General features: G+C 41.1%; 1 protein-coding gene across 7 annotated transcripts in view; it reads right to left on the bottom strand.

The window, feature by feature from the left end:
- The window catches only part of TAOK3 (TAO kinase 3), a 237,520-nt gene that overhangs the window by 117,077 nt on the left and 99,631 nt on the right, over positions 1-20,812 (bottom strand). For 6 of the 7 annotated variants that reach the window (XM_033220428.1, XM_033220434.1, XM_033220430.1 and 3 more), the window contains exon 2: positions 6,287-6,391. The gene's annotated coding sequence lies outside the window, so the exon portion shown is untranslated. Of the gene's footprint in view, positions 1-918; positions 941-6,286; positions 6,392-20,812 lie in introns of those variants that run through there. The other variant, XM_033220433.1, reaches the window with a different exon arrangement.

Here is a 20,812-nt window from a genome sequence, read left to right as displayed (position 1 = left end):
ACATGTAAAGCAGACACAGACAAAATATAAAGCAGAGACAGATTCAAAGTAAACCCTTATTTTATGCATATATATATGTATTCATTTTGAGATGGAGTCTCGTTCTGTCGCCCAGGCTGGAGTGCAGTGGTGCAATCTCAGCTCACTGCAACCTCTGCCGCCCAGGTTTAAGCAGTTCTCCTGCCTCAGTCTCCCAAGTAGCTGGAATTATAGGCATGCACCACCACATCCAGCTAATTTTTGTATTTTTAGTAGAGACAGGGTTTCACCATGTTGACCAGGCTGGTCTCAAACTTCTGACCTCAAGTTATCCACCCGCCTCGGCCTCCCAAAGTCCTGGGATTACAAGTGCGAGCCACCACACCTGGCCCTCAAATTAGACCTTTAGAGGTGAAAGCTACAATGTCTGAGATTTAAAAATCCTCTGCATGGGAAGCATAGCAGAGGAGACTGCCAAAAAAGGGGCTACTGAACTTGAAGACACAACAACAGAAACTATCCAAAATAAAACAGAAAAAAGACTAACAACAACAACAACAAAAAAAAACAAAAAAAACCCAAATCTGTGACAAAGAACAAAAAAAACCCAAAACAGTGAGCTGTGGAACATCTTCAAGTGGCCTACTGTATGTCTAAGTGGAGCCCCTGAAGGGGAGGAAAGATATCAGGACAGAAAAAATTATTTGAGGAAGTAATAGTGGAGAAAATTATGAATTTGATGAAAAGTATAAACCCACAGATCCAAGAAGGTCTCTGAACCTCAAGCACAAGAAATACGAAGAAAATTATATCAAGGTACATCATAATAAACTGCTCAAAACTTGTGATAAAGAGAAAATCATAAAAGTACCCAGAGAAAAAAGGCATGTTAAATATAGAATCAGGAAGGAGGCAAGGATGTTTACTCACAACACTTACATTCAACATTGTGCTGGGGCTGGGTGTGATGTCTCATGTCTGTAATCCTAATGCTTTGGGAGGCCAAGGCGGGAGGATGACTTGAGACCAGGAGTTTGAGACCAGCCTGACCAATATAGCAAGATCCTCTCTCTTTACAACACCAAACCAAACCAAACAAAAACATTGTGCCAGATGCCGTACAGGTGCAGTAAACAAAAAAGAAACAAAAAAGCATAAAGACTGAAAAGGAAGAAGTAAGACTTTTTATTGTCAAACAACATAATCATCTGTAAAAAAATTCAATGGGATCTACAAAAGCTACTAGAACTTATTAGTTTATCAAAAAGTACAGAAGATCAATGCATAAAATGATTACATTTCTTTTTTATTTTTTTGAGACAGAGTCTCACTCTGCCCTCTGTCACCTGGGCTGGAGTGCAGTGGCACGATCTTGGCTTACTGGAACCTCTGCCTCCCAGGTTCTAGCAATTCTCGTGCCTCAGTCACCCAAGTAGCTAGGATTAGAGGCATGCACCACCATGTCTGGCTAATTTTTATATTTTCAGTAGAGACAGGATTTTGCCACGTTGGCCAGGCTGCTCTCAAATTCCTGGCCTCAAGCGATCCACACACCTTGGCCTCCCAAAGTGCTGGGATGACAGGTGTGAGCCACTGTGCCTGGCCTGAAATGATTATGTCTCTGTGTATGAATAAATGAAAATCAAGGCCGGGCACGGTGGCTCATGTCTGTAATCCTACCACTTCGGGAGGCTAAGGCAGGTGGATCAAGAGGTCAGGAGTTCATGACCAGCCTGGCCAAGATGGTGAAACCTCGTCTCTATTAAAAGTACAAATAATTAGCCAGGCATGGTGGTGGGTGCCTGTAGTCCCAGCTACTTGGGAGGCTGAGGCAGAGAACTGCTTGAACCTGGGAGGTGGAGGTTGCAGTGAGCTGAGATCGTGCCACTGCACTCCAGCTGGGGCGACAGGGCAAGACTCCGTCTCAAAAAAAAGGAAAAAGAAAATCAAATTTAAATATCATAGTAGCATAAAAAATGTGAAATAGGGCCAGGTGCAGTGGCTCACGCCTATAATCCCAGCACTTTGGGAGGCTGAGGTGGGTGGATCATTTGAGGTCAGGAGTTCGAGACCAGCCTGGCCAACGTGGGGAAACCCTGTCTCCACTAAAAATACAAAAATTAGCCAGGTGTGGTGTCACATGCCTGTAATCCCAGTTACTTGGGAGGCTGAGGCAGCAGAATCGCTTGAAACGGGGAGGCAGAAGTTGTAGTGAGCTGTGATTGTGTCACTGCACTCCAGCCTGGGTGACAGAGCAAAACTCCATCTCAAAAAGAAAAAAAAAAGGAGGCCGGGCGCGGTGGCTCAAGCCTGTAATCCCAGCACTTTGGGAGGCCGAGACGGGCGGATCACGAGGTCAGGAGATCGAGACCATCCTGGCTAACACGGTGAAACCCCGTCTCTATTAAAAAATACAAAAAACAAGCCGGGCGCAGTGACGGGCGCCTGTAGTCCCAGCAACTCGGGAGGCTGAGGCAGGAGAATGGCTTAAACCCAGGAGGCGGAGCTTGCAGTGAGCTGAGATCCGGCCACAGCACTCCAGCCTGGGCGGCAGAGCGAGACTCCGTCTCAAAAAAAAAAAAAAAAAAAAAAAAAAAAAAAAAAAGAAAAAAAAAGGAAAATACTTAGGGATAAATCCAACAAACGATATATAAGACCTGTACACTGAAAATGACAAAAATAATAATGACATAAAGACATAATGAAGGGATATACAGTGTTTATAAATCAGAAGACTCAACATTTTTCTTTAGAAATAGAAGTTGAGAAGTTTAATCTAAAATTCATATGAGAATTCAAAGGACCCAGAATAACCAAAGCAACTTTGAAAAAGGAGGAGGACAAAGTTGGAGAGCTAGCAAAAAATAATCTCAAACTTTATTATAAAGTTACAGTTATCAAGACTGTGCAATACTGGCACAGAGATAGACAAATGGCAATCCGATGAAGAAATAATTGTCTTCAATGAATGGTACTGGAAAAATTGCATGCAAATATGCAAGAAAACATATATTTGGTCCATACTAACAACCTGTATAAAAACTGACTCCAAATAGATTATAGAATTAAATGCAAATCTACAATAATAAAACTTTTAGAAGAAGGTACAGGAGAAAATATTTGTGACCCCGGGTTAGATAAAAATTTCTTAGTTAATAACCCAAAGCACAATCCATCAAAGGAAAAATTCATAAATTAACAATGTCTGCTTTTTGAAAGATACTTGAGAAAATCAAAAGACAAGCAACATATTGGGAGAAAATCTTTGCAAATTATGTCTCATAATGGGACCCCTGGATCCAGAAAACATAAAGAATTGTCAAAACTTAATAATAAGAAAATAAGAAAACCCAAATTTTTTAATGGACAAAAGATTTGAACACAAGCACTTTACCAAGTGAGATGGATGGATGGCAAAAGAAAGATGCACACTATCACTACTCATTAGGGAGATGCAAATTAAAACCCATGTGAGGTGGGCAGATCACCTGAGGTCTGGAGTTCAAGACCAGCCTGGCCAACATGGTGAAACCTCATCTCTACCACAATACATAAATTAGTCGTGTGTGGTGGTCAGCGCCTGTAATCCCAGCTACTCGGGAGGTTAAGGTAGGAGAATCACTTGAACCCGGGAGGTGGAGGTTGCAGTGAGCCAAGATTGCACCATTGCACTCCAGTCTGGGCAACAAGAGCGAAACTCTGTCTCAAAACTCAGTCTTTTTAATGTTAGCCATTAACATATGGAGTGACTGTAACTTTCATACACTGCTGGTGGGAATGTAAAATGGTAAAACACTTTGGAAAACATTGGGCAGTTTCTTAAAAAGTTAAACATACACCTATCATATGATGTAGCCATTATACTCAAGTATTTACCCAAGAAAAATGAAAGCATACGTCAATACAAAGCCCTGTATGCAAATGTTCACAGTAGCTTTAATAGCCAAAATTGGAAACAACCCAAATGTACCTCAACAAATAAATGGATAATCTGTGATAAATACAACGGACTGTAACTCAGCAATAAAATAAACTACAGATATACACTACAATATGAATGAATCTCAAATAATTATGCCGTGTATAAGAAGTCAGACAAAAATAGTACATACTTTATGATTTCATTTATATGGAATTCTAGAAACTGCAAACTAATTTAAAGAGATCGAAATCACATCAAATGTTACCTGGGGGATGCGGGTGGCGATGGCAGGTAAAAAGGAGTAGGTAGGGGGGTTAAAAAGGGGCATGATGAGGCTTTTTGGGAGTGATAGTGGATATGTTTATTTCCACTATGTTGGTGGTTTCATAGATATATACCTGTTAAAACAAATTATGCTCTTTAAATATGTTCACATTATTGTTGTAGAAAGATGTAATGTACCAAATTGAAATGAGTCTTGGTGTGGTAGATCATGCTTGTAATCCCAGCACTTGGGAGGCAGAGGCAGGAGGATCATTTGAGGTCAGGAGTTCCAGGCCAGCCTTGCCAACATTGTAAAACCCTGTCTCTACTAAAAACACAAAAATCAGCTGGGTGTGGTGGCACACGCCTACTTGGGAGCCTAAAGTGGGAGAATTCCTTTAACCCGGGAGGCAGAAGTTGCAGTGAGCCATCATTGTGCCACTTCACTCTGGACTGGGAAACAGAGCGAGACTCCGTCTCAAAGGAAAAAAAAAAAAAAAAGAAATTAAAAGAAGTAGAGAAAATTTTTGCAAAATATTTGCCAGTTAAAAGCTATTCAGGGCCAGGCGCGGTGGCTCACATCTGTAATCCCAGCACTTTGGGAGCTGAGGAGGGCAGATCACGGGGTCAGGAGTTCGAGACCAGCCTGGCCAAAATGGTGAAACCTCGTCTCTACTAAAAATACAAAAATTAGCCAAGTGTGGTGGCACTCGCCTGTAATCCTAGCCACTCAGGAGGCTGAGGCAGGAGAATTGCTTGAACCCAGGTGGTGGAGGTTGTAGTGAGCTGAGGTCGCGCCACCACTCCACTCCACTCCAGCCTGGACAGAATGAAACACTGTCTCAGGAAGAAAAAAAAAAAGCTATTCTGAATATCAGAAGGGTAAACACACACACACATACACTTACCTACAAACTCAAAAGAGATAGGTAGGAAATTAAAAAAAAAACCAGTAGTGTCCATTTAAAATATGAAACATGTAACTTCACTAATGATCAAATAAGTAAAAACGGAAATAATATGACACCTTATTTCACCGACCAAATGGGCAAAATAAGAGGAAAAAAGATACTTTTTTTTTGGTAAGGGTATAAGGAAATAGTTTTTTATACATTGCTTGAAGAACAGGATGGGTATGCCCTTTGACCTAGTAATACACTTTTGGGAATTCATACAAGGCAGTTTCTTGTTTGTTTGTTTTGTTTTAGCAAAACAGGCGAGGCATAATTAGGGAAAGCACAGAGGGAATACGACAGTGCATATGGGAAACGTGACTTCTTTGACCTATAAGTTTGGGTTTCTTTGTAGCTTGTGTTTTATCTGAAATTAGGTGTTGAAATTTTGGGTAATTTTTTATTTCCTTCTTTTTGTTTCTATGTATTTTCTAAAAAAATTTTTTGCAAAGCCTATTACTTCTGTAATTAGAAGAAAAGTGATACAAATCCTTTTAGGTAATTTCAAATCTAACTATAAAGTACTGCAAAAAAAAAAATCGCAATATATATATTTCCAGAAAATAATTTGACAATAGGAATCAAGAAAGTTTAAGTAAGCTCATTTCTTTTAACCAAATAATTCTCCATATTGTAAACTATAACTGAGAAGAAAAAAAATTTTAGGAAATAAATAGAAGCTCAAAGATTATTATTTTTATTTTATTTTATTTATTTTTTTTGAGATGGAGTTTTGCTCTTGCTGCCCAGGCTGGAGTGCAATGCATGATCTCAGGTCACCACAACCTCCACCTCCTGGGTTCAAGAGATTCTCCTGCCTCAGCCTCCCCAGTAGCTGGGACTACAGACATGCACCACCATGCCCGGCTAATTTTTTTTTTTTTTTTGCATTTTTAGTAGAGACGGGCCTTCTCCATTTTGATCAGGCTAGTCTCAAACTCCTGACCTCAGGTGATCCACCTGCCTTGGCCTCCCAAAGTGCTGGGATTACAGGCATGAGCCACCGTGCCTGGCCAAAGATTTTTATAAAAGAATATTTTATCCCAATTTTATTAATATTTTTACTTTCCCTTTTATTTTTCTTTCAAAGATAAAAATTCATCCAAAAACCCAGAAAATATTATTTTTTCCCATTTCTTAGGAGAAAGCTAAGTTGTATGGACAATACCTTTTTGTGTGTGGCACAAAATATTCCATATTGCTCAGGTTCATTTTAGCAGCAATCTTCCTTTTTCTCTTTTATAACTTCAGTCCTTTGTATTTATGATGCAACCTATGGAAAAAGAAGGACAAAATACATAATTACCAGCAAAATTAAAGAATCAATAATTGCTCATGTGGTAGTTTTACATATTTACAAATGTAATATTACAAGGTTAAAATGTTATCTTCATCTGTTAGTGGATGGCAAATTTAAAAAGTTAGATGCTCAAAACAAAGACGCAAACTACTCTTCCACAGGCAGTATCTGGGAAACAAATGTGTTGTTAGATTTAAGAATCTATATTGAGGCTTCCACTGGTTTGTTTGTGTCCAGGGTAACCTAATAGAGGCTACCAGTAGACAGCACTAATCTGATAGCATGCGGTAATGCTACTGATTCTCTGTCAGTAAGGCTTCTATTTTGAATTGCTTTTCCAATAGACATGATGATTAGCATTGATTACTCTACCTTTCCTTTCCTAGGCTCTCCTATAACCAATCTTCCACATTTTCCGGGTGATGATGATTATTTTTTTTTTTCAGACAGAGTCTCGCTCTGTTGCCCAGGCTGGAGTGCAGTGGCATGATCTCAGCTCACTGCAACCTCCACCTCCCAGGTTCAAGCAATTCTCCTGCCTCAGTCTCCCGAGTAGTGGGATTATAGGCGTCTGCCACTACGCCTGGCTAATGTTTGTATTTTCAGTAGAGACGGGGTTTCACCATGTTGGCCAGGCTGGTCTTGAACTCCTGATCTCAAGTGACCCGCCCACCTTGGCCTCCTAAAGTGCTGGGATTATAGGCGTGAGCATGATTATTTTTAAATTATCTATTAAAGAAGTACATGCCCAATGTAAAAACCTGGGAAATACACACTATTAAGAAAAAATTCCGGCACCTATATCCCAGCTACTCACAAGACTGAGGCAGGAGAATCGCTTGAACCCGGGAGGCAGAGGTTGCAGTGAGCCAAGATCGCACCACTGCCCTCCAGCCTTGGTGACAGAGTGAGACTCCGTCTCAAAAAAAAAAAAAAAAAAAAAAAGGAAGAAAAAAATCCATAATCCTATCCAGGCAAAACTCCATTAACAATCTGGCATACTTTTCTCCATGCACGTATTTATTTCTGCTTGCATTTTAAAAATGCAGCTAAGATCACATTATGTGTATAGTTTCATAGTTCACCTCTTTTATCTAACCCTATGACTATTTTGCCATGTCACCAAATACTGTTCACAAAGGTCATTTTAATGACTGCTTAATGTCTGTCTTATGGAAGAGCTGTAATTCATTCACAACCATTTCTCCACAATCAGAAACCAAGGCTATATTCAACCTTGTGTTGAACTATTGAAAATTATCGTGTCTGGAAGATCTTGGTGCCTATTACTTATCTACATTTTGGGGGCTTTCTTGAGAATGGCTTTCTAGAAGTAGAATTATTGGGTCAAAGAATATAACAATTTGAAACCTACATCTATTGGAATAATTTTTAGATGCTTGACTAGCATTGTAGATGAAGGCCTTACAGGAAAAAACCAGAAAAAAACTATGGACTTCCGTTTTCACATTTTTCTTGCTGAGAATATCCCACTCTTGTCTCATGCCTATACTTATAAACTGAATGTTTTCATTATTTTTGTTACTCCTTCCAATTCTGTCTGTGGCTGTGGAATGCTTTAGATTAATTGGTAGCTAAAACTTGCTTGAATTCAGCATCACATTTTACCTAACCACTAAACAATCAATAACTGCAATGTTTGCATGTCTACTCTGCTAATGTAGTCTGACTATAGCACCAATAAACTACAATATTCCTTATGGCATCATATGAACACTAGTTGCTAAATTTCTAAGAAAGTAGTTTCAGCCGGGTGCGGTGGCTCACGTCTGTAATCCTAGCACTTTGGGAGGCCAAGGCGGGTGGATCACCTGAGGTCAGGAGTTCGAGACCAGCCTGACCAACATGGAGAAACCCCGTCTCTACTAAAAATACAAAATTAGCCGGTGTGGTGGCACATGCCTGTAATCCCAGCTACTCGGGCAGCTGAGGCAGGAGAATCGCTTGAACCTGGGAGGCGGAGATTGCAGTGAGCCGAGATCACACCATTGCACTCCAGCCTGGCAACAAGAGCAAAACTCCATCTCAGAAAAAATAAAGTAGTTTCAAATAAGATATCTTACAAATCAGGAAAATAGTTTTCTTTCTTTCTTTCCCTACCTCCCTCCCTTCCTTCTTTCTTTCTCTCTCTCTCTCTCTCTCTCTCTCTTTCTCTCTCTCTCCCCCTCTCTCCTTTCTTTTTTTATTTTTTGAGACAGAGTCTGGCTCTGTCGCCCAGGCTGGAGCACAGTGGCAAGATTTCAGCTCACTGCAACCTTCCCACGTTCAAACGATTCTCATGCCTCAGCCTCCTGAGTAGCTGGAACGACAGGTTCGTGCCACCATGCTGGGCTAATTATCCTCTCTCTAAATAGTTACTAACTCTTCTTCTTACATAATTAATTTTCTTTCTCTCTCTCTCTTTTTTTTTTTTTGAGACTCAGGCTGGAGTGCAGTGATACAATCTTGGCTCACTGCAACCTCTGCCTTCCGGGTTCAAGCAACTCTCCTGCCTCAGCCTTCCAAGTAGCTGGGATTACAGGCGTGCGCCACCACGCCTAATTTTGCATTTTTAGTAGAGATGAGGTTTTGTTATATTGGCCAGGCTGGTCTCGAACTCCTTACTTGAGATGACCCACCTGCCTTGGCCTTCCAAAGTGCTGGGATTACAGGCGTGAGCCAGTGCACCCGGCCCACTTTTACATAATTTTCTTAAAATGCATGCATACTCTCTTCATCTTTGGTTGCCAAGCTCTATATATGTTCTAAAATTATCTAAGACTTCTAGGAATTAAGCCTTCTCAGTTTTATCTTTTCTTTGTTTGCTTTTCTGCTACAATATTGCATTGCTATTGAGGCTGAAGACAGTATTCCTGAAGTTCATCCATTAAACCTAAAGGATATTTTCAATTTTCTTCCATTTTACTACCCCCACTTCCTTCTTTATAAATGCCTCTTGGATCCCATGAAACTGTCTTCTGTTTTTCCAAATTATTCTGGTTACACTTCTTCTTTCTGATGTCTAAATGAATGTGTTCCTCTAAGGATTTCCCAAGTCCCCTGTGTAACTGCAAGCTGCTATCTTAATTTCTGCCCATTTAATGGTTTTAAGTAATACTGTGTCACTAGACAATTATTCTAAGCCCCAGTCCCGTATTTTCAAATATCTATTTGGCTTCTCCCCTAAATGGCTCACATACACCTCCCATTAACTCTGTTCTCTTTCCCCGTCCCTTACATTCAATTAATCCCCAATTTCTGCTTCAAATATTTCTTTTGGCCTGTTTTTCCATTTCTCTGGCATCATATGCTCTCTCCTTTTCTCCTCCTCTTACAGCCTCTATCTGTTCTGGAATTCGAAAAACACTATTACCATAATCATCTTTCTAAAGCATGGTTCAGATAATATCATAGCTCTGCTCAAAATCCTTCAAAATCTCACTACTTCCTATGGGATAAAGAATAATAATAATAATAATAACTTTACCTAATGAACATTCAAAGCTGGCTTCAAATCACTAGTCTAACCTAAATTTTTAAACTGTATAAAATCAGGAAAAAATAAATTCCATTCAGTTACATTTTTATATAGACTTTGTATTTCATTTCTCACTTGGTCTTTGTCCAAGTTGTTTCCTCGGCTTATAAGGCCCAAATCCCAACTATTCTCACAGTCCAGTTCAATGTCACCTCTATAAAACCTACTATTTTCTCCCTTTGCTTCAGTTTTCAACACACATAGTACTCTAAAACTGGATGGCAAGTGCTTCTTCAGAGAAGGATAATTGTCTAAGTCCACATTTGGATTAATCATTGTAACCCCTGACATTTTTAAAAATAAAAGCAGCATTATTGAAATATAATTCACCTACATACACTCCACCCATTTAAAGTGTACAATTCAGTGGTTTTTAGGATATTCACAGATATGTACAACCATTACCAACCAGTTATTTTTAGAACATTTTCATCACCATACATACACACACAAAACCATACCCTTTAGCTATTACCCCACCCTCGCCCCACCCCATTTCCTCCATTCCTAAGCAATTTACTAACATACTTTCCATCTTTATAGATTTCCTTGTTCTGGGAATTTCATATAAACAGAATCAAACAATATGTGGTCTTTCATGACTGGCTTTTTTCACTCAGCATGTTTTCAAATCCAATGCATAGCATGAATCAGTATTTCTTTTTATTACCAGATAATAGTCCATTGTATGGATATATCACATTTTATCAGGTGATGGACATTTGGACTGCTTTACCTTTTGGCCATTATGAATAGTGCTACTAGAAGTATTCATGTATAAGTTTTTATGCGGATATATGTTTTCATTTTTCTTGAGCATATACCTATGAGTGGAAATGCTGGGCCCTACGGCTTCTTTAAGTAGCAGATATTCCATAAAAATCTGATGAAATCACCTTCCCTTTTCCATTTCAATCTTAGAATTAAAATGATCATTCAAATTAATCCTTTCCCCAAAAGATAAACAACATTTTTTCTTCTAAGAGGATAAGATGAAATAACAGGCATAAAATAAGTTTTTCCCTCTTCCTTGACCTCCTGCAACCTCAAGTATTACATTTATAGTGAGAATGCAGAACTGCGCCAAGAATGTAGTATTTCAGGTTTTAGGCCCTTGGGCCAAATAAACAATCCAACTAGCTTGGAGTAGAAGATTTCATCAGAGATGTGCAATTGAAATAATTATCTTCACAAACACTTCTTTATTCTAAGAAATGGAAACCTTCTAACAATGGTAACCAAGTAAATTATTTCTCACAGACATTCTAACTTAGTATAAGAAAGAACACTGGTGGCGCGTGCCTGTAGTCCCAGCTACTTGGGAGGCTGCGGCATGAGAATCACTTAAGCCCAGGAGGCAGAGGTTGCAGTGAGCCGAGTCACTCACACCACTGCACTCCAGCCTGGGTGACAGAGCAAGATTCCATTAAAAAAAAAATGAGAAAGAAAGAGAGAGGGAAAGAAAGAGAAAGAGAAAGAAAAGAAAAGGAAAGAGAAGAAAAGAGAAAGAAAGAGAAAGAAAGAAAGAAACACTTGATAGAGAGTGGAAATATAAATATTTTAAATAATTTTTCTGTTCCCAGAAACTTCAAGAAAGATGACTCATGGAAGATCTTAGTTGTGTTTCAATATTTTTCTCAACAATAATGTTCTTCTCAACAATGTTTTTCTCTAGCAGCACTATCCTGGAGCCAGTGAATTTGAAAACTCCACAATATTTCAGTATTAATAAAGTAAATAAGAATTAGAATGTTTCATACTGGAAAGAATTTTAAAGATACACCATTTCAACTCCTTTCTTTTTATATTCAATCTCAGAAAAGTGAAGCATCCATCACATCACACCTATGTGGCAGCATTATCCCCAAATTAAAATCCCGGACTTCTGGCCAGGTGCAGTGGCTCATGCCTGTAATCCTAGTACTTTGGGAGGCCGAGAGGGGAGTGTTGCTTGAGTCCAGGAGTTCGAGAACAGCCTGGGCAACACAGTGAGACCCCCGTCTCTATGAAATAAAATACAAAATAATAATTAGCTGGGCGTGGTAGCACGTGCCTGTAGTCCCAGCTACTTGGGTGTTGAGGTGGGAGGACTGCTTGAGTCCAGGAAGCTGAGGCTACAGTGAGCTGAGATTGTGCCACTGCACTCCAACCTGGGTGACAAAGTAAAACCCTGTCTGAAAAAAAAAAAAAAAAATTCAGGACTTCTGATTTTCCATTACAGGAAACATACTTCTGAACCATGCTGCCCTAAGTCACACTTCATTATTTTGGAGGGTAATTAAGAAAATTTTAAATTTAATGTAAGATTGAACTTCTGTTATTATTCCTCCCAAGGATCTCAGAACACTTAAATATATGGTGCTAGATTCGGTTCTTATGGGACTGCAGAGTAAACAAATTTGAGGGCCTGTTTAAGAAAAAAACAGGGCCAGCACGGTGGCTCATGCCTGTAATCCCAGCACTTTGGGAGTCTGAGGCGGGTGGATCACTTGAGGTCAGGAGATCCAGACCATCCTGGCTAACACGGTGAAACCCCATCTCTACTAAAAATACAAAAAATTAGCCGGGCATGGTGGCACATGCCTATAGTCCCAGCTACTCGGGAGGGTGAGGCAGGAGAATCGCTTGAACCCAGGAGGCAGAAGATGCAGTGAGCCGAGATCGGCACCACTGCACTCCAGCCTGGGCAACAGAGTGAGACTCCGTCTCAAAAAAAAAAAAAAAAAAAATAGGTCAGGCATGGTGGCTCATGCCTATAATCTCAGCACTTTGGGAGGCCGAGGCAGGTAGATCACTTGATGTTAGCAGTTCAAGACCAGCCTGGCCAACATGGTAAAACCTGTCTCTACTAAAAATACAAAAAATTAGCTGGGCATGGTGGCGCATGCTTGTAATTCTAGCTACTCAGGAGGCTGAGACAGGAGAACAACTTGAACCCAGGAGGTGGAGTTTGCAGTGAGCCAAGATAGTGACATTACATTCCAGCGTGGGTGACAGAGCAAGACTTTGTCTCTAAATAAATAAATAAATAAATTTCTCACTTAAAATTAAGTATCAAGCCTTAGATGAAGCTGGTACAAAGCTCTGAAACATGCTTCACGGTCGAAGTCCCATAGTTAGGACTAGTTGAGTATTTGGTTTCTTCCCCCGCTTCTTTCCACATGACTTCCCATAAGACTTGAAGAGAATTGTCCAAAAAAAAAAAAAACTAGCAAATTTTGTTTTAGTTGTTGTTCCTGTTTGCCACCAATATTTAACTATTATCCTGAGGTAAGAAAACTGCTTTTAAGCTACTTTCACGTTGAAAATGAAACTAGATGATAGTTGCTTTTTATGCCACTATGATTCTATAGCCCAACTGTGAACATATATCCTCACGTTTAAGAGCTGAAAAAGGACTGTAGTGATCATCTAATTTCTACTTGGCAAATAATGCAGAAGTAGCTGGGGTTTTGAGGATCATAATAATGATAACCTTCAGACTACTCCTGGGTCAACTGACATTATATGAAGATTCTTCTAGTCACTCTTTAAGACTTTATCTATGTAGGCTCAAAAGCAAATTATTTTGATTTCTCATGGAGTATTATTTTCTTCTTCCCTTAAAAAAAAGAAGTTTAGGATAAGAGACAGATGAGAAAGTAGAGGCCCCATTGGATCTCTTAAATTTAACACTGAATATCTCTTTTATTTTTTTTTTAAGACAGTCTCGCTCTGTTGCCTAGGCTGGAGTACAGTGACACCATGTCAGCTCTCTACAACCTCTGCCTCTCAGGTTCCAGAGAGTCTAGTGCCTCAACGTCCCAAGTAGCTGGGACTACAGGTGCATGCCACCACACCCCGTAAATTTTTTTTTGTTTTAGTAGAGACGGGGTTTCACCATGTTGTCCAGGCTGGTCTCAAACTCCTGGCCTCCCAAAGTGCTGGAATTACAGGCGTGAGCCACCACATCCAGCAACACTGAATATCTTTGTTCTGTCTGATACTTTGATATGAGGCCAGTAATTTGAAATCAATTATGCATCTACTTCAGAAAAAATGGCACCTCACATGAATCTGAAAATTAAGACCAGTATAAAAATGGTGGTGATGTGTCTATATAAATCCCAAATTATTCTAAAATATTTGACCAGGTTTTTAAAGTCTTCATTTTGCACTATAACTTTTTTTTCATTTTAAAAAATGTTTTATGTTTTAGAGAGACAGGGTATTACTCTGTCACCCAAGCTGGAGTGCAGTAGTGTGATCACAGTTCACTGTAGCCTCAACCTCTGGGGTTTAAGCAGCTCTCTTGTCTCAGCCTCCCAATTAGCTGGGACTACAGGCATGTGTCATCATGCCCAGCTAACTTATTTTTTGTAGAGATAGGGTCTTGCTATGTTGCCCAGGCTGGTCTCCAACTCCTGGGTCAAGCAATCCTCCTGCCTCAGCCTTCCAAAGCGCTGGGATTACAGGCATGAGCCATTGTGCCCGGCTGCCCCATTATTCAGTCTTTTTTTTTTTTTGAGACGGAGTCTTGCTCTGTCGCCCAGGCTGGAGTGCAGTGGCACCATCTCAGCTCACTGCAAGCTCTGACTCCCAGGTTCACACCATTCTTCTGCCTCAGCCTCCCGAGTTGCTGGGACTATAGGCACCTGCCACCATGCCCAGCTAATTTGTTGTATTTTTAGTAGAGATGGGGTTTCACCATGTTAGCCAGGATGGTCTCAATCTCCTGACCTTGTGATTTACCCACGTCGGCTTCCCAAAGTGCTGGGATTACAGGCATAAGCCACCGCGCCCAGCCCATTATTCAATCTTATGCCCCAATATTCTGTTATGTATTGAATACATAATGTGAAAACTTTGCGTAACTGTAATATGCAGTAATTTGCTCTTATGAATTCTCAAACATGATTAATAATCATTCATATCTCTTATTTTAAAAATCCTCACAGATCCCTAACATTTTCTGAAGTCACTTTAAGTCATTTACTTTACTCATTTATTCATGTATCATTCATTTGGCAAATATATTTATTAAGTACCTAATATTCGTCCAGCACTGAACAAGGCTTTGGGTTCTTTCCTGTTCTCATACAGCTTATATTCTAGTAGAGAGAGATAGAAATATTTATACAGGAAGTATTAATAAATATAAAGAGAAATATAAAATGAAACAGGGCCAGCAGGCAGGATAGAGCTCTCTGATAAGGTAAGAGTTGAGCAGAGACCTGAAGGATGAAGGAAGTGAAGGAATATGCCCCGAAGGTCCTGGCAATCCTGGCAAGGAAGAGTGGTACAGGCAGAGGGAAAAGCAAGATTGTTTTGTGTACTCCAGAAAACGCCAGAAGGCCAGCGTGGGTAAGGGAAAGTGAACAATGGGGATGTACTAGGAGAAGAGATAGGGCCTTTCATAACAGGATGAAGATTTTGGATTTTATTATAAGTGAGATGGGAAGCCACTGAAGCATTTCTTTTTTTTTTTGAGACGGAGTCTCGCTCTGTCGCCCAGGCTGGAGTGCAGTGGCCGGATCTCAGCTCACTACAAGCTCCGCCTCCCGGGTTCACGCCATTCTCCTGCCTCAGCCTCCCGAGTAGCTGGGACTACAGGCGCCCACCACCTCGCCCGGCTAGTTTTTTTTGTATTTTTTAGTAGAGACGGGGTTTCACCGTGTTAGTCAGGATGGTCTCGATCTCCTGACCTCGTGATCCGCCCGTCTCGGCCTCCCAAAGTGCTGGGATTACAGGCTTGAGCCACTGTGAGAGATGCCACTTCTGTGTTTAAAAGGATCACTCTGACTATTCTGTGGGAAACAGACTGTACAGAAGCAAGGTTAAAAACACTGAGACCAGAAAGAAGCCATTGCAAAACTCTCAGAAAGAAATGATGGCAGCCAGCACCAAGGTGCTGGTGGTAGAGGTAATAAGAATTGGTAGAATTCCAGAATAATTGAGAAGGAACAATCAAACGGGCTTTGCTGCTTTGATTGGAATATGAAAGAAAGAGAGGAGTCAAAGATGACTCCAAGCCTTAGGGCCTGAGCTACCGAAAGATGAAATTGCCCATTTATAACATTGTAATAGGCTGGGCGCAGTGGCTCATGCCTGTAATCCCAGCACTTTGGGAGGCCAAGGCGGGTGGATCACCTGAGGTCAGGAGTTCGAGACCAGCCTGGCCAACAAGGTAAAACCCCGTCTCTACTAAAAATACAAAAATTAGCTGGGCATGGTGGCTCACGCCTATAGTCCCAGCTACTCAGGAGACTGAGGCAGGAGAATCACTTGAACCCAGGAGACGGAGGTTGTAGTGAGCTGAGATCATGCTACTGTACTCCAGCCTGGGCAACAGAGTGAGAGACTCGGTCTCAAATAAACAAAACTGTAATAAACCTCTTATGGCTTTTATACAACTTATATGAAACAAATTCACAACCTCTCTCCAAATCAAACTCAACAATTGCTTTGATAGTACAGATGTTATTATTTTGTTGATACAATAACTTCCAAAACAAATATGGCCCATTCTACTGTGTTTCTTATGTTTCAGTGTGGCATGCTCACTCACCATTAGACCACTTTTCTGTACCTGTACTCCTAGGAATACTTCATTTGTATAACCTGGCTTGGTATCATCTGGCCTTCACAAGGTGCGAGTTTAACAGTTACACATTAATTCCACTTCCGTTTCTATTCTTTTCTCATTTGTCTAAGACAATTCAAGTGGCACCACTTGGCATTATGGTAAACACAAACACAGGCCCTGAAATCCCAGCAAACCACAGGACTCTTTAGTGATAATGTGGTCATCCAGATGATCCTCCATGTATTTATTTATTTATTTTTTTAGACGGCATCTTGTTCTGTCGCCCAGGCTAGAGTGCAGTGCTGCAATCTCGGCTCACTGCAACCTCTGCCTCCTGGGTTCAAGCGATTCTTCTGCCTCAGCCTCCCAAGTTGCTGGGAGTACAGGCGTGCACCACCACGCCCAGCTAATTTTTGAATTTTTTTTTTTTTTTTTTTTGAGACGGAGCCTTGCTCTGTCACCCAGGCTGGAGTGCAGTGGCCGGATCTCAGCTCACTGCAAGCTCCGCCTCCCGGGTTCACGCCATTCTCCTGCCTCAGCCTCCTGAGTAGCTGGGACTACAGGCGCCCGCCACCACACCCGGCTAGTTTTTTGTATCTTTTAGTAGAGACGGGGTTTCACCGTATTAGCCAGAGATGGTCTCGATCTCCTGACCTCATGATCCGCCCGTCTCGGCCTCCCAAAGTGCTGGGATTACAGGCTTGAGCCACCGTGCCCGGCCTAATTTTTGAATTTTTAAGTAGAGACGAGGTGTCACCATATTGGCCAGGCTGGTCTCAAACTCCAGACTTCGTGATCAAAGTGCTGGGATTACAGGAGTGAGCCACCATGCCAGGGCCCACCATGTATTTTTTAAAAGATCATCATAAAAATGAAAACATAACATTAAAAAAGTTGTGGAGAACTTTTAGACCTATTTTCATACCTTTAAGTTCCCAGGGGTCTATAGATTTACTTGAAAACACTAGGGAATAGAATCTTATCTTACCCAAGGTGGCTGGGTACAACAGTCAACACCCAAGGCCAAAACTGCATTCAGCTCTAATTACCCTTGAAAATTCTAGTGTTTACAGTTTTGTTTACAAAACTCTTAAAAGTAATTTTCACACACAGTCAAGTTTGGGAACCACTGAGCAAGTCAAACCTGCCCCCACCCCAAAAGCCTATTTATAAAAAGGGATTTTTTTTTCACCCAGCAATTAAAAAAGTAGAATTTGAATTTATTTTTTAATATTTATTTTAGGGCCGGAGTGGTGGCTAATGCCTGTAATCCCAACACTTTGGGAGGCTGAGATGGGCGGATCACGAGGTCAGGAGATCGAGACCATCCTGGCTAACATGATGAAACCTCATCTCTACTAAAAAATACAAAAAAATCAGCCAGGCCTGGTGGTGGGCGCCTGTAGTCCCAGCTACTCAGGAGGCTGAGGCAGGAGAATGGTGTGAACCCAGAAGGCGGAGCTTGCAGTGAGCTGAGATGGTGCCACTGCACTCCAGCCTTGGTGACAGAGCCAGACTCCATCTCAAAACAAAAAACAAAAAACAACAACAAAAAAATCATTTATTTTAGGTTCGGGGTGCATGTGCAGGTTTGTTATATAGGCACATTGCATGGGGTTTGGTGTGCAGATTATTTCACCACCCAGGGAATAAGCATAGCACCCAATATGGCAGTTTTTTGATCTTCACCCTCCCCCTTCTTTCCAACCTCAAGTAGGCCCTGGTGTCTGCGATTCCCTTCTTTGTATCCATATGTACTCAGTATTCAGCTCTCACTTATAAGTGAGAACATGCAGTATTCCGTTTTCTGTTCCTGTGTTAGTTCATTTACTAAATGGCTTCCAGCTCCATCCATGCTGCTGTAAAGGACATGATCTCATTCTTTTTATGGCTGCATAGTATTCCATGGTGTATACACACCACATTTTTTTAATCCAGTCACTGCTGATGGGCATTTAGGTTGATTCCATGTCTTTGTTACTCTGAAAAGTACTGCAATGAGCATACGGGTACATGAGTCTTTATAGTAGAATGATTTATATTCCTTTAGGTAAATAACCAATAATGGGATTGCTGAGTCAAATGGTAATTCTGCTTTGAGTTGAGAAGTCGTCAAACTGCTTTTAACAGTGACTGAACTAATTTACATTCCCAGCAGCAGTGTATACATGTTCCCTTTTTTCTGCAACCTTGCCAGCATCTGCTATTTTTTATTTTTATTTTTATTTTTTGAGACGGAGTCTTGCTTTGTCACCCAGGCTAGAGTGCAGTGGCACAGTCTTAGCTCACCACAACCTCCACCTCGTGGGTTCAAGAGATTCTCCTGCCTCAGCCTCTTGAGTAGCTGGGATTACAGGTGTGTGCCACCACACTCAGCTAATTTTTGTATTTTTAGTAGAGACAGGGTTTCACCATGTTGGCCAGGTTGGTTTCGAACTCCTGTCCTCTCGATCACCTCAGGCGATCTGCCTGCCTTGGTCTCCCAGAGTGCTAGGATTACAGGTGTGAGCCACCAACAGTCATTCTGATTGGTGTGAGATGGCATCTCATTGTGGTTTGGATTTGTATTTCTCTAATGATTAGTGATGGTGAGCATTTTTTCCTATGCTTGTTGGTTGTGTGCATGTCTTCTTTTGAAAAGTGTCTGTTCATGTCCTTTGCCCACTTTTTAATGGGACTGTTTTTTGCTTGTTGATTTGAGTTCCTTATAGATTCTGGATATTGTTAATAGATCTTTATTGGATGCATAGCCTGCAAACATTTTCTCTCATTCTGTAGGATGTTTATTTGGTTGATAGTTTCTTTTGCTGTACAGAAGCTCTGTAGTTTAATTAAGTCTAAATTGGTCAATTTTTATTTTTGTTGCAATTGCTTTAGGTGTCTTCATCACGTAATCTTTGCTAGGTCCTATGTCCAGAATGGTATTTCTCAGGTTACCTTCCAGTGTTTTTATAGTTTTAGGTTTTACATGTAAGTCTTTAATCCATCTTGAGTTGATATTTTTGAGAGGGAGTCTTGCTCTGTCACCCAAGCTGAAGTGCAGTGGTGCAATCTTGGATCACTGCAACCTCTGCCTCCAGGGTTCAAGTGATTCTCCTGCCTCAGCCTCCTAAGTAGCTGGGGTTACAAGCATGCAACACCATGCCCGGCTAACTTTTGTTTTTATTTTTGCTTTTGAGACAGTCTTGCACTGTCACCCAGGCTGGAGTGCAGTGGCTTGATCTCTGCTCACTGCAATCTCCGCCTCCTGGGGTTCAAGCAATTTTCCTGTCTCAGCCTCCTGAGTAGTTGGGATCACAGGCACCCACCACCATGCCCGGCTAATTTTTTGTATTTTTAGTAGAGATGGGGTTTCACTATGTTGGCCAAGCTGGTCTTGAACCCCTGACCTCGTGATCCACCCGCCTTGGCCTCCCAAAGTGCTGGGATTATAGGCGTGAGGGATTATCTGGTTTTCAAGGGGAATGCTTTTCTTTTTCTTTTTGAGATGTAGTCTCGCTCTGTCGCCAGGCTGGAGTGCAGTGGCGCCATCTCGGCTCACTGCAACCTCCATCTCCCGGGTTCAAGTGATTCTCCTGCCTCAGCTTCCCGAGTAGCTGGGACTACAGGTGTGCACCACTACATCCAGCGGATTTTTGTATTTTTAGTAGAGACAGGGTTTCGCCACATTGGCCATGCTGGTCTAGAACTCCTGACCTCAAGTGACCCACCTGCCTCGGCCTCCCAAAGTGCTGGGATTACAGGTGTGAACCACTGTGCCTGGTGTGATTTTTGTATATGATGTAAGGAAGGGGTCCAGTTTCAGTCTTCTGCATATGGCTAGCCAGTTATCCCAGTATTATTTATGGAATAGGAAGTCCATCCCCTATTGCTTGTTTCTGTCGACTTGGTCAAAGATCAGATGGTTGCAGGTGTGCGGCATTATTTCTGGGCTCTCTGTTCTGTTCCACTGGTCTATGTGTCTGTTTTTGTATGGGTACCGTGCTCTTTTGGTTACTATATCCTTGCAGTATAGTTTGAAGTCTGGTAACAGGTAACGTGATGCTTTTAGTTTTGTTCTTTTTGCTTAGAATTACTTTGTCTTTTCAAGGTCTTGTTTGGTTGCATATGAATTTTAAAATAGCAGTTTCTACTTCTGTGGAGAATGTCATTGGTAGTTTGACAGGAATAGCACTGAATCTGTAAATTGCTTTGGGCAGTATGGCCATTTTAACAATATTAAGTCTTCCTATCCATGAGCATGAAATGTTTTTCCATTTGTTTTTGTCATCTCTGATTTCTTTAAGCAGTG

Source organism: Trachypithecus francoisi, unplaced genomic scaffold (assembly GCF_009764315.1).
Source record: "Trachypithecus francoisi isolate TF-2019V2 unplaced genomic scaffold, Tfra_2.0 Lachesis_group11, whole genome shotgun sequence".
NCBI classification, from domain to species: domain Eukaryota; kingdom Metazoa; phylum Chordata; class Mammalia; order Primates; family Cercopithecidae; genus Trachypithecus; species Trachypithecus francoisi.
Note: the sequence above shows the minus strand (reverse complement) of the source record. Positions and strands in the feature narration are given on the sequence as shown.